The sequence below is a fragment of the Cervus elaphus genome, chromosome 19 (assembly GCF_910594005.1).
Source record: "Cervus elaphus chromosome 19, mCerEla1.1, whole genome shotgun sequence".
NCBI lineage: Eukaryota > Metazoa > Chordata > Mammalia > Artiodactyla > Cervidae > Cervus > Cervus elaphus.
The window spans coordinates 15577688-15590641 of NC_057833.1; positions in this window are offsets into that span (position 1 = coordinate 15577688).

The window sequence follows — 12954 nt, forward strand, 5'->3', positions numbered from 1 at the left end:
ATCATTTCCCCTAGTCCACTTCTCACCCACACTAGCCTTCTTTTTTTAGTTTCTTGTCTATGTTCTGACATCTTCTAATATCACTGACTCTAATTCCAATAATAGGCTACAGGATTACATTTGGAAGTGTATTCTATTTACTTATTAATTTAGAAGAATTAATATTTTAATGTCAGATCTGCCATTTGAAAATATTATGTTTTTTGATTTCTTGACATTTTGTTTGAATCTTTGAAGTTAGTTTTCTTTATATAAGTTCTTTCTCTTTAATTATTAAATATATTCCTAGGCACTGGGTGAGTATAAATAACATTTTTTTCTATTTGCACATTTAAATATTAATGCAGTGGAAGCAGAAAACTAAGTATTTACATGTCTTTAAATTGAAGCATATATAGTTATGAGTGGAAAGAATTCTACTTTTCCTGAGATTGATAACAATTATTTAATTTTTTTTACTGAATTTGCTTTTGAGAATCTCAAAAGCAGTGCTGAATTATTATGGTGGTAGAGGGCATTCTTGACTGTCAGAATAATGAAACTGTTTTACCACATACAGTGAAGCTTGCAGTGGTATTTTGGTAAATGCCCTCTAAGTAATTTCTATTACTATTTGGCTTACATTTAATTAGTTGATTAATTTCCTCAAGTGCCATTTTAGCATTTGGTAATAAAATAGTTGTGCTTTCCAGGTGGCTCAGATTCCATGGACAGAGAAGCTTGGTGGGCTACTGTCCATGGGATTGCAACACAGTTGGACACAATTTAGCAACTAAACAACAATAAACAGCAATAAAATAATTTGATCTTTTTCTTCTTTAATTTGTAATAATAAACTATGTTTATAGACTTCCTCATTTTGACCATTCATTTCTAGAGCAAACCATAACTTGACTGTGTTTGTAGTTCTATATACTTCCTCGGGAGAAGATGATTCTTGACTCCAAGGCTCTGTTTTCATCTTTCTCTGCTCTTTTTTTCCCAAAAATTGGCACCTTCCCTACCTTATTCTTTGAGTATTTCAAAAGTGTGCTTCTGGATTCTTGTTTTCTAAGCACTATGCTAAATAAATCTTTTTAAATCTCTTTTTTCCCCTCTATCATTTCTTATTAGGGCTGTATTTCATATTAGACTCATGTTATAGGGGAGGTAGACTTAGGGATATAAAAGAAGTACATACATATTCTTTTTCTGCCATTTTTTTGCTTGAAGCCTATTTTTTTCTTTATTATTGAAGTATAGTTGATTTGCAATGTTTGAGCTATAGATACAACATTCATACATGTAGGCTTTTTCAGATCTTTTCCATTAAAAGTCATTAAAAGATATTAAATATAGTTCCCTGTGGTATATAGTAGGTCCTTTTTGCTCAGCTGTTTTATATATAGTAGTGTGTATCTGTTAATCCCTCTTGCTGCTATCTTGAGTCAAAATTGTGGAGCTAAATTTGATTCTAGGTCTTTCATATGCTAAGCCTTTACACTATGCTGCTTATATAACATTAAGAATTAGAGCTCTTACAGTAATAATTACATATATATTGGAGTAAAGATTGAAAGCTGAATTGTAATTACTGTGGTGTGTCAAAAGTGTGAGAATATAAATTTTAAAAAAGAAATAGCATAGGAAATCTGGAATTGATTACCATCATTGTAGTAGTTGCTGGTGTCAAAAGTGGACTCAATGTACATTGAGACTTCAATATATCATCTAAATATTGCGAGACCTGGATCTTTGTAAGACATCTCATATATTTAGTCTGAGAGTCAATTTTGTACCCTTGTTGATAAAAGGCCAAATATTAATATTTATGCAAAGCTGAATGGGTGTGCTAATTCCAAACTTTGAAGTTGGTATGTGAGTGTGAGTGTGTGTATGTATATGACAAATAAGTGAAAATGGCCTTGTGAAATTGTCTGGTATTGGTATAATAGAAAATTAAAAAAAAATTGTATATATACAATATGTAAAGATAAAATTAAGATCTTGCAAAGTAATTTTTTTTTTTTTAGCTTTTGTACATCTATAAAGAGAAGAACAGAAGTGAGACTTACAGAACAGTTATCATGGCATATGTACATAGTCATTCATGCTGCTGAGTTCTGACTAGCATTTTAGGGCATCAAAAGCTAAGATATTATTGTAGTAATTGAAACAATTAACTGTGATGTTTACTGGAAAGGATTGAGGAAAATTAATTAGTACAAATTATTAAAAATAAAACTGAATAAAATTTAAATGTAAATGAGGAATGGACTTCAGAATAAGGCTTGAGGTTGAGATTAGTGCATTAAATATTAAATTTCATACTAATTGGAATTAATACTTTTTCTCATGATGAAAGTGAAAGAGGAGAGTGAAAAAGTTGGCTTAAAGCTCAACATTCAGAAAACTAAGATCATGGCATTCGGTCCCATCACTTCATGGCAGATAGATGGGGAAACATATTTCCTTAGGATGTTTGAGAAAGGATGAAGATTAAGATAACAAGCATGTTTCTGTTCCTGTTTAATGTTCTGATGTGTTGAAGAATTGTGAAAGTAAGTATTGTGATACAACCAAATGATTGAAGTGGTATTTCTGATCCATAGCCTTGTAAGAAAATTGTCTTAATTTTTTATCTGGACACTTGGAGAAAAAATATGAGAAGAATGGGGATATAGTACCTAGAGTCACACAATCACTGTCAACTCCCAGCAATTGGGAAACCCTAATTGAAGCTGAAACTCCAATGCTTTGGCCACGTCATGCAAAGAGTTGACTCACTGGAAAAGACCCTAATGCTGGGAAGGATTGGGGGCAGGAGGAGAAGGGGACAACAGAGGATGAGATGGCTGGATGGCATCACCGACTCAATGGACATGGGATTGGGTAGACTCTGGGAGTTGGTGATGGACAGGGAGGCCTGGCGTCCTGTGATTTATGGAGTCACAAATAGTCAGACATGACTGAGCAACTGAACTGAACTGAACTGAACTGAGAAAAATGAGTGATGTAATTTCACTTGTATTCAGTCAGAGTTTAACATGCTATGATTGCTGTGGTTAATCATATCTACCCATGGAAGGTATTACCCATGTGTATGTATTCTGCAGTCTCACTGTGCTTGAGATAAGAATAACATTGGAATTTAAATGTAAATGAGGACTGGACTTCAGAATAATGCTTGAAGTTGAGATTAGTGCATTAAATATTACATTTCATACTAATTGGAATGAATACTTTTGTCTCCTGTCTAGAAGCAACCTTTTAAATCCCAGTTAATTTTGATTACTCTTTTGTTAGAATATAAATATTTTGACAACACCTGAAACAGTTTTACAATTTATGTGAAGAACAAGGTAATAGCATTATTTACAAATGAGCCAAAGGTCCTGGGGACCCTTCTGTGATATCCAATGGCAAGGGTGGAGTGGAATTCAGCTTGAAAGATGGAGCTACCAAAAGCACCAACATAATTACTTTGTTGAAGAGAATTTCAGACGGGAGTATTTCCTGGGGTTGCTGGTAAGGATCAGGAAGGAAGGGTGTCCCATCAGCAGTCAGGTATCTCTTGAGAAAAGTGCCTCTTATCAACCACAAAGACGCCTTGTACTGGACGTGAGAAAACTCAATAGGGACTGCACACTGACACTTCTATTTTCATAGCCTCTAGCATCTTTTGTTTTATGTATGATGATTTTATTTAGACTACAAAAGATCCATCGTGTATATATGGAGTAAACATTACTGTGATTTTGGAATTTGAGAGGACTTATCTGCATGACTTTGACTTTCCCCTCCTTCCTTCCTTTCTTTCATGCATTCTTTCTTTTTCTTGTAACTTCCTACTTGAGTTACTTCCTTATGTTTTCAAAACATAGCATTTTATAAAATATACTCTATTTCTTTTTCTTTGGTCCTTACCATTCCATTCTTATTTTCTGAAGTGTTTTTGGGCCTTCAAATTTCTTTTTATTTTAATACACTATTACATCTTTACATAACTTGTTAATTATTTTTTAACTGTAACATGCTTTGTACAAAAATATAAAGTTTCTATTTCAGTATTTTCTCTCATAAAGGAAGACGAACTTTCTCCCCATTTTGTCCTTTTCTTAGAATAACTTCCCACACACAAAAAATGTGTGTCACAGTTCTCTCATTTTCTATGGATATTCTGTAGCTATGGTTGATGTGGTAATTATCAAGCCCTGGCTCCTTAGGGCAAGAGGATTATCCTTTTGTTGATAATGCTTTCTTTATTAAACAATATATCAAGCAATAAAGGAACAAAAGAAACATCAAAAAGTAATTAAAAGTTGTTTCCTGGCTTGTTTATTATTAAATGTATAATATATCAAACAACAGTCAAGAAATTTTAATCTTACATATCTATATTCATTTTTAATGTTGTTTAATTGCGAAGTTGTGTCTGACCTTTTGTGACCCCATGAGCTATAGCCCGCCAGGCTCCTCTGTCCATGGAATTTCCCAGGCAAGAAACACTGGAGTTGCCATTTCCTTTTCTACAATATACATGTATGTGCAAATTAAGCACCAATCAAGAGATTATACAGTGTTTCTTTAAGATGTTATCTAAACTATAGTATTACAACTTGCTATAAGCAATGTTTGATTTCACAAATATTTTATATGAAATCACATGGTTTCTATCTTTAGCACCACTACTAATATATAGTTCCATTGTTGGAAAGGTTGAGTCATTGACTAGTATAATGAACTTGTTATTATGTGATATCCAAGTAGTTTTTTCCCCAAATTCCACAGCTTATATTCCTTTCTCATCAGAACTATTCTTTTTCTTGGTATTTAAAAAATGTTTGTATCTATTGTCTATTTTCAGATTTCTATTAAAAAGTTCATATAAGATAATGTTTGGGATGAAATAACAATGTGTATCAAAACATAGATGCTGTATTATAGATGCTACATTTACACATACTTTTTTCCTTTTTAAAATTTTTTTTACAGATTTTTTTTTTTTATGTGGACCCTTTAAAGTTTTCATTGAATTTATTACAACACAGCTTCTGTTTTATATTTTGTTTTTTTGGTTGAGAGGCATATAGGATTGTGGCTTCCCAACCGGGGATTGAACCCACACCCTCTGCACTGGAAGGTGAACCACCAGAGAAGGCATTTTTTCTTTTTATTGTGGTAAAAACAAAACAAAACACATAACATAAAATTTGCCATCTTAACTATTTCTAAGTGTGCATCAGTAATCTTAAGTACATTCACATTATTATGTAACAGATCTCCACAAGTTTTTCATCTTGAAAAACAGAAAGCCTATACCCATTAAAAACAACTCCCATAAAAAAACAAAACAAACCCCAAATCAAAAAAACAAAAACAAAAATCTCCCATTTCCTCCTCATGTAAGCCTCCGGTAATCACAATTCTACTTTATTTTTCTATGAATTTGACTGCTTTAGATACCTTGTTAAGTAGAATCATACAAATTTTTTATTTTATTTCATTGTATTTTTATACCATACTTGGTTTATCCATTCATTCACTGATGGACATTTGGGTTGCTTCTACCTCTTGGATACTTTGAATAATGTTGTTATGAACAGGGATGTGTAAATATCTGTTCAAGAAACTGCTTTCAATGTTTTTGGATATACACCCAGAAATGAGATTACTGGAATATATGGTAATTCTATTTTTAATTTTTTGAGGAAACACCATACTGTTTTCCATAGGAACTGCACCATTTACATTCCCACCAATAGTGTACAAAGATTCTCTTTTCTTTAAAGTTTAGCCAACAGTTGTTACTTTCTGCTACATGTATTCTAAAATGTGGATTTACAATATGGGATACTGTCTCTAAAAGTTAAAGTGTTAGTCACTCAGTCATGTCCGACAGTTTGTGACCCCATGGACAATTAGAGACCCCATGAACTGTAGCTTGCCAGGTTCCTCTGTCCATGGAATTTTCCAGGCAAGAAAACTGGAGTGTTGCCATTCCTGTCTCCAGGTGATCTTCCCAACCCAGGGATTGAACCCAGGTCTTCTGCATTGCAGGCAGATTTTTTATCGGATACTCTCTCTAGGGGTTATTAAGTAACATGCAAAGCAATCTATTTGAAATACTCTTGAGTATCAGGAACTTAATTCCTTTCCTTTTCTTACCAGTGAAAGAACAGTGCTATCTTGTATATACGTAAGGCATAAACAATGTGTTATGATTTCAGGAGACTCCATGGGTATGTAGTTTAAAATCTGGTCCATAAGAAATTAACATTGTGTGTTTGTTATTTTTATGTGAATTCCAATTTCTGTGCCCCAAAACATCATGAGAACAGAGGGGTGAGTGAAAAGCTTTATTTAGAAACAGGTTTTTTTTTTTTTTTCCTAGCTTGAATGCTAAAACTCTTATTTAGTAACAAAGATTTTTTGGGGGAAATGTTTTAGAAAACTCTTGCCCAAACCTAGGACAGTTAGTGATGCTGGGAATGATAAATCTGACACATCTTTCCTGTTCTGAGGCAACTCTTTAAAGTGAAATAAATAGTCATGACAGCTTATCCTGACTTGTTTCCTTTATGTTTCCAAGATTTCTTTGTTCAATGCCAAAAGAAAGAAAAGAAAAGAAAAGTTTAATGCTTGTGATTAATGGCTATGCTGTATGAAGTTACACAGCATAATTTATGGGGTACCTTCACATGCAAGCACCTCAGGCTTTGTGTAACAAAATAAAAAAGCACATAAATGCAGAACTCATCCATAAATTAAAAATCCAATATTCAGTGTTATATTAGGTGAACCAATAATACAAAATTTCTTTATCCTCCAACTATTTATTTAACCAAAAATTCCCATCCCTAATATACATCTTATATATTATCTTAAAATATCATTTTTATCTTGAGTTTTTCTTGAATTTACCTCATGTAAATTTTTCATACATTTTGCCATTTGAAGTATGTAAAAAATTTATAATAGGACAAATGTATTTAACCCACAGGCATATAAATTTGATGTTAAAGAATCTTCTTCATTTTACATTGCTCTAATTGGAAGAATCTGTAAGTACAGAGGGAGGAATTTATAGATTGTAATGATTTTATATTTTTTTTGTCTTTAGATTTAATATCTTTGGATCTAATTATCTTATTATGCACTTTGAATTTGTATAGCAGTGTATGCTTTTATATGATCTTCCACATTAATTTTATTTTTGCATCCTCACAATTATTCTATGGATTATTACAGATCCATAGAGTGGGAAATGAAGTCAGAGTACAATTTCATGACCTGCCCAATGTCAGTCAGTAATTTAGTGATAAAGGCAAAGCTGGAGTTTTTGGCTCTTGTATGTGATATAGAATGCGTCTCATTGTACAGTGCGGCACCACAAAATGTGACTGATTGGGATAAGTTCCAATCATACTGATGGAGAAGTCCATTATTTCTTACATTCTGATGTAAGCCTACTTAGCTGAATTCCCTCTTGTCATCCTGCTACAATAATTCAAAGCACTTTTTTGGTGTTCAGTTTTATGGTCTGGACGGTGACAGAAGCAGAGCACCTCCCTTCTTCGGCGCTCCGGCCTTTACACATTATTGGGTCTTCCAGCCTCTGAAGTTGACAGAGAGGTGGCGCAACACACAACTACTGATGCTGCATTTCACTGGAGCGTGGGGCTTTCTCTTCTGCACAAATTTCACACTGTATGTCAAGAACGTTGCCAGGAGTTGGCAACAGAAAAAGAGCAAAGCATGAGTCACGGTCTTCGCTCATTTGGAGATGAGCCCATTTAGGTGAGAACTTGTGATACAAGTGTGTGCAGCACAGAGTGGGGAGGGGGCGACTCATTCCAAGTTCACGGGTACAGGCAATTTATTAGAGCTGGGTACTGTCTTGTTCATTCAATATCAGGCACATCACACATTAGAAGTGAGAAGTTGGAAATGGGTGGGACTATTTCACTGCTCCTTGTGTGTCCAGGTCATACAAAAGTCATGCCTTCTCTTCCCTTATGTAAATTGTGCTTAATAAGGTCATCAGTGATACCATACGGCCAAATGTAATGGCCAATTCTCAGTCCTCCTTTTACTCAACTTCAGTTCAATCTCTCAGTCATGTCTGTCTCTTTGCGACTCCATGAACTGCAACACTCCAGGCTTCCCTGTCCATCACCAACTCCTGGAGCTTGCTCAAACTCATGCCCATTGAGTTGGTGATGCCATCCTTTTACTCAGCTTAGCAGCAGCATTTTACAGATCTCATTATTCCAGCTTTCTTGACATTTTTTCTTTCATTTGGTCTCCAGGATGCTGTTATCTTTTGGTTAGCCTTCTAACTTAATCTCCTTTGTTTGAGTCTGCTTACTTTTCTGATCTCTAGGCATTTTCAGTGTCTTGGAGATGAGACTTTTAAACCCTCTTTTTCTCTTTCAGCACTATTTTTTTAGATTACACCTTCTAGTTCTGTGGAAAGGATAACTTTCATTTGCTGGAGCTTTCTAAACTTATGTCTTTAGACATATACCATCCTTGGAAAATATAAAGTGCTCAATATACATTTGTTAAATAAATTGTGAGATTTAGAAAAATGGTAAATTTGACATAAAATAGGTCAATATGGCCAAATAATATCAAATTTTAGAAACCAGTAGGCTTTGCCATCTGGATAAAAACAGGCTCTCCTGAAAAACAGATCAAGAAGTACAAGGACATGAAGAATTAGGTCAATTTAATACTAGTTGGAGAATATAAGACACAAAAGTAAATAGCTGAATTTTGCCAAACTTTGGGTCACAAAGTTATACTATGTAAGTCATAACATAAGAAAAAATAAAGTAGTGTTATGACTGTCATCAACAAAAGATTACAACAAAGGTGCCAACCACAGTTGCCTAGGATACCAAACTGCCTTCCATCATATAGGAATGGTAAAGCAAGAATCTGATATACAGATTTACTTGTGCTGTGTAGCAGAAGCACTGTAGCATCACCCAGCTGACCCCATGGGATGCTGTGGGTGAAAAAAGGAACCAAAGAAGAAGAGGTTTTGAGTCTCTGAAATACGTGAAAGTGAACATGTTTGAGAATTTGGGAGTACTCTCAGAGGCCGAGATCAGCCCTGACTCCCTCACTTCTCTAGCATCAGTATCATCCCATGAACTGGTTGTCTGATCAGTAACTGGGGCAGAGCCTGCCCTTAGCCATGCTTCCACAGGTGACACGTGAGACCACCTGGAGGAGCAGAGACAAGCTGTCACCAGAAACATAAATGAAAGAGTAGATATGAAGAGTGCAGGGTTCTGTTTCCTGTTTCTTCTCTGGGGTCTGAGAGGTAGAAAGCTCAACCACAGGGCATTTCACTGGGTGTAGGCAGATAGTCCTGAGGAAACTGCATGGGGCCTCTTGAACCCAAAGGATCCTTGTTGCTGTTGCTCAATAACCCAGTTATGCCTGACTCCTTGTGACCCCATGGACTACAGTACACCAGGCTTCCCTGTCCTTCATTATCTCAAACTCATGAGTTTCCTCAAACTCATGTCCTTTGAGTTTATGATGCCATCCAACCATCTCATTCTCTGTTGCCCCCTTCTCGTCCTGCCCTCAATCTTTCCCAGAATCAGGGTCTTTTCTAATGAATCGGCTCTTTGCAATAAGTGGCCAAAGTACTGAAGCTTCAGCTTTAGCATTAGTCTTTCCAATGAATATTCAGGATTTTCTTCCTTTAGGATTGACTGGTTTGATCTCCTTGCTGTCCAAGGGACTCTCAAGAATTGTCTCCAACACCACAGTTCAAAAGCATCAATTCTTTGGTGCTCAGCCTTCTTCATCGTACAACTCTCACATCCATATACGACCACTGGGAAAACTATAGCTTTGCCTATGTGGACCTTTGTTGGCAAAGTGATGTCTCTGCTTTTTAATATGCTGTCTAGGTTTGTCACAGCTTTTCTTCCAAGGAGCAAGCGCGTTTTACCTTCAAGGCTGCAGTCACCGTTTGCAGTGATTTTCGGAGACCAAGAAAATAAAATCTGTCGCTGTTTCCATTTTTTCCCTTCTATTTGCCATGAAGTGAAGAGACCAGATGCCATGATCTTAGTTTTCTGAATGTTGAGTTTTAAGCCAACTTTTTCACTATTCTCTTTCAACTCCATTAAGAGGCTCTTTGGTTTTTCTTTGCTTTCTGCCATTAGAGTGGTGCCATCTGCATATTTGAGATTATTGATATTTCTCCTGGTAATCTTGATTTAGCTTGTGATTCACCCAGCCTGGCATTTTGCATGATGTATTCTGCATATAAGTTAAATAATCAAGGTGATAATATACAGCCTTGATGTACTCCTTTCCAAATCTTGAACCAGTCCACTGTCCCATGTCTTGTTCTAACTGTTGCTTCTTGACCTGCATACAGGTTTCTCAGGAGGCAGGTAAGGTGGTCTGGAATTCCCATCCCTTTCAGAATTTTCAAAGCAAATTTTCAGTTTCTTGTGATCCACACAGTCAAAGGCTTTAGTGTAGTCAATAAAGCACAAGTAGATGTTTTTCTGGAACTCTCTTGCTTTTTTGATGATCCAGCGGATATTGGCAATTTGATCTCTTGTTCCTCTGCCTTTTCTAGATCCAGCTTATACATCTGGAAGTTCTTGGATTAAATACTATTGAAGCCTAGATTGAAGGATTTGAGCATTACATTGCTAGTATTTGAAATGAGCACAATTGTGTGGTAGTTGGAACATTTTTGGCACTTCTCTTCTTTGGGATTGGAATGAAAACCGACCTTTTCCAGTCCTGTGGCCACTGCTGAGTTTTCCAATTTGCTGGCATATTGAGTGGAGTGCTTTAACAGCATTATCTTTTAGGTTTGAAATATCTCAGCTGAAATCCCATCACCTCCACTTGCTTTGTTCTTAGTGATATTTCCTAAGGCCCACTTGACTTCACACTCCAGGATGTCTGGCTATACTACTGAGTGATCACACCATTGTGGTTACCCAAATCATTAACACCTATTTTGTACAGTTCTTCTGTGTATTCTTGCCACCCCTTCTTAAGATCTTCTGCTTCTGTTAGGTCCATACTTTTTCTGTTCTTTATTGTCCATCTTGGCATGAAATGTTCCCTTGGTAGCTCTAATTTTCTTGAAGAGATCTCTAGTCTTTTCCATTTTATTGTTTTCCTCTATTTCTTTCATTGTTCACATAGTAGGGCTTTCTTTTCTCTCCTTGCTATTCTTTGGAACTCTGCATTCAGATGAGTATATCTTTCCTGTTCTCCTTTACTTTTTGCTTCTCTTCTTTTCTCAGCTTTGTAAGGCCTCCTCAGATAACCTTTCTGCATTTCTTTTTCTTGGGGATGGTTTTGGTCATTGCCTCCTGTACGATGTTACCAACCCGTGTCCATAGTTCTTCAGGCACTCTATCAGATCTAATCCCTGGAATCTCTTTGTGACTTCCACTGTATAATCATAATGTATTTAATTTAGGTCATACCTGCATGGCCTAGTGATTTTTCCAGGGTGAGAAGGGTTGTTCATGTGGTCTGAAAGGCACCCAAAGTTGAGAGCCTCCAGACTTGGCATGGGAACGTTGTTGTCTGTGTGATGGGAGACTGGAAAGGAAAGTGAATGTGAAGCATGCTAATATGAGGGCTCAGTCAGAGCGTGTTATCTCAGTGCAGGCCAACATTTGTTAAGTAGATCATTAATCCTAAAGACTTTATACACCAATTTGCAATATTAGATTGGTAACCTACAGTGTGAGATCTTGCATGGGATTTTCCTTTCAGTTTTATTCTTTTTCCATGGCTTTATTATTTGTCTGATTTGCCTTTCTGTTGCACCCTCAAATCACATGGCAGACTAGTCCATTAAGTTTAGTTGGTGATCATGTACACTGAGTTTCTTGCCATTTCTTATAGAGAAGCAAGATGGCTCCCGAGATAGTACCCAAAGAGGGCCAGAACATTTTTCTGGATGTAATTCCTCTTTCTGTTTTCTCCCCAGTATTTTCTGAAACCTAGCATTACCTCTGGTTATATTTAGAAATCAGTCTAATTGATGGAAGCCATGCTTTTGTCCAAGGTTTCGAAGAGAGAGTTGAAGAGGTGTGAACAATATTAGTTGTTCTTAATGGCTGCTGCAACTTTTTGAACAGAATACTTAAAGTGTGCAAGGTCATTTATTCTAGGTCATTCATTTATTGATTTACCAATCAATCCCTTTTATATCCCTTGTAGCATTCTGACACACTATTAAATGTGCCCAAGCACTGTGTATTTATGGTCAACTCCTGTAGAATTATAAATGGGCATTTAGCTCTCATGGGCATACATGCCAGCTTCATATTCTTAATGTGTGTTCACACACCATTTCAAAAGGAAACATATCCAAATACTTGGGCCTAAGGGTTCTTCCTTAACCCTTGTCCCTGATTCTGCTGTTCATTTCCTTTAGCATTCTGCTTCCTTGGTTTCTAAAGTTTGCTGTCCATTGGAATCACCTGTAGATTAAAAAAAAAAAATCCTGACTTGTCTTGTTCTGGCTTGTCTCCCTGTCTGAGGCATGCTGGCTTGCCTATTTGGTAGGGGGTGCAATCTGAGCGCTGGGAGTTTTAAAGGCTTGCCAGGTGATTCTAATTGCTGCAAATATTAGGAGCAACCATTCTACTATCTGTGGTAGGTAGCATGAATTATGAATAACAGGTTATAAACAGCCAAGTGTTTCTTAACTTCACTTAGGAAAGATTATTTGCTGTAGAATTACCGTGGCTCCATGAAAGAGCAGCTGAAATTCGGGTGATTGATGTAAGTAATGATTGAGTCATGCGCGGACTCAACTGAAACTGGTAGAACCCTGGGTGGAGCCCTGTAAATAGCCCGGGTAGCAGCTGGGAAACTCCGTGTTCTCCAAGGGCGAGGACAAGCCAGTTTTAGGGGAAGCAGGAACCTCCAAGTCCCCGGTTTAGTCTTCTTGGA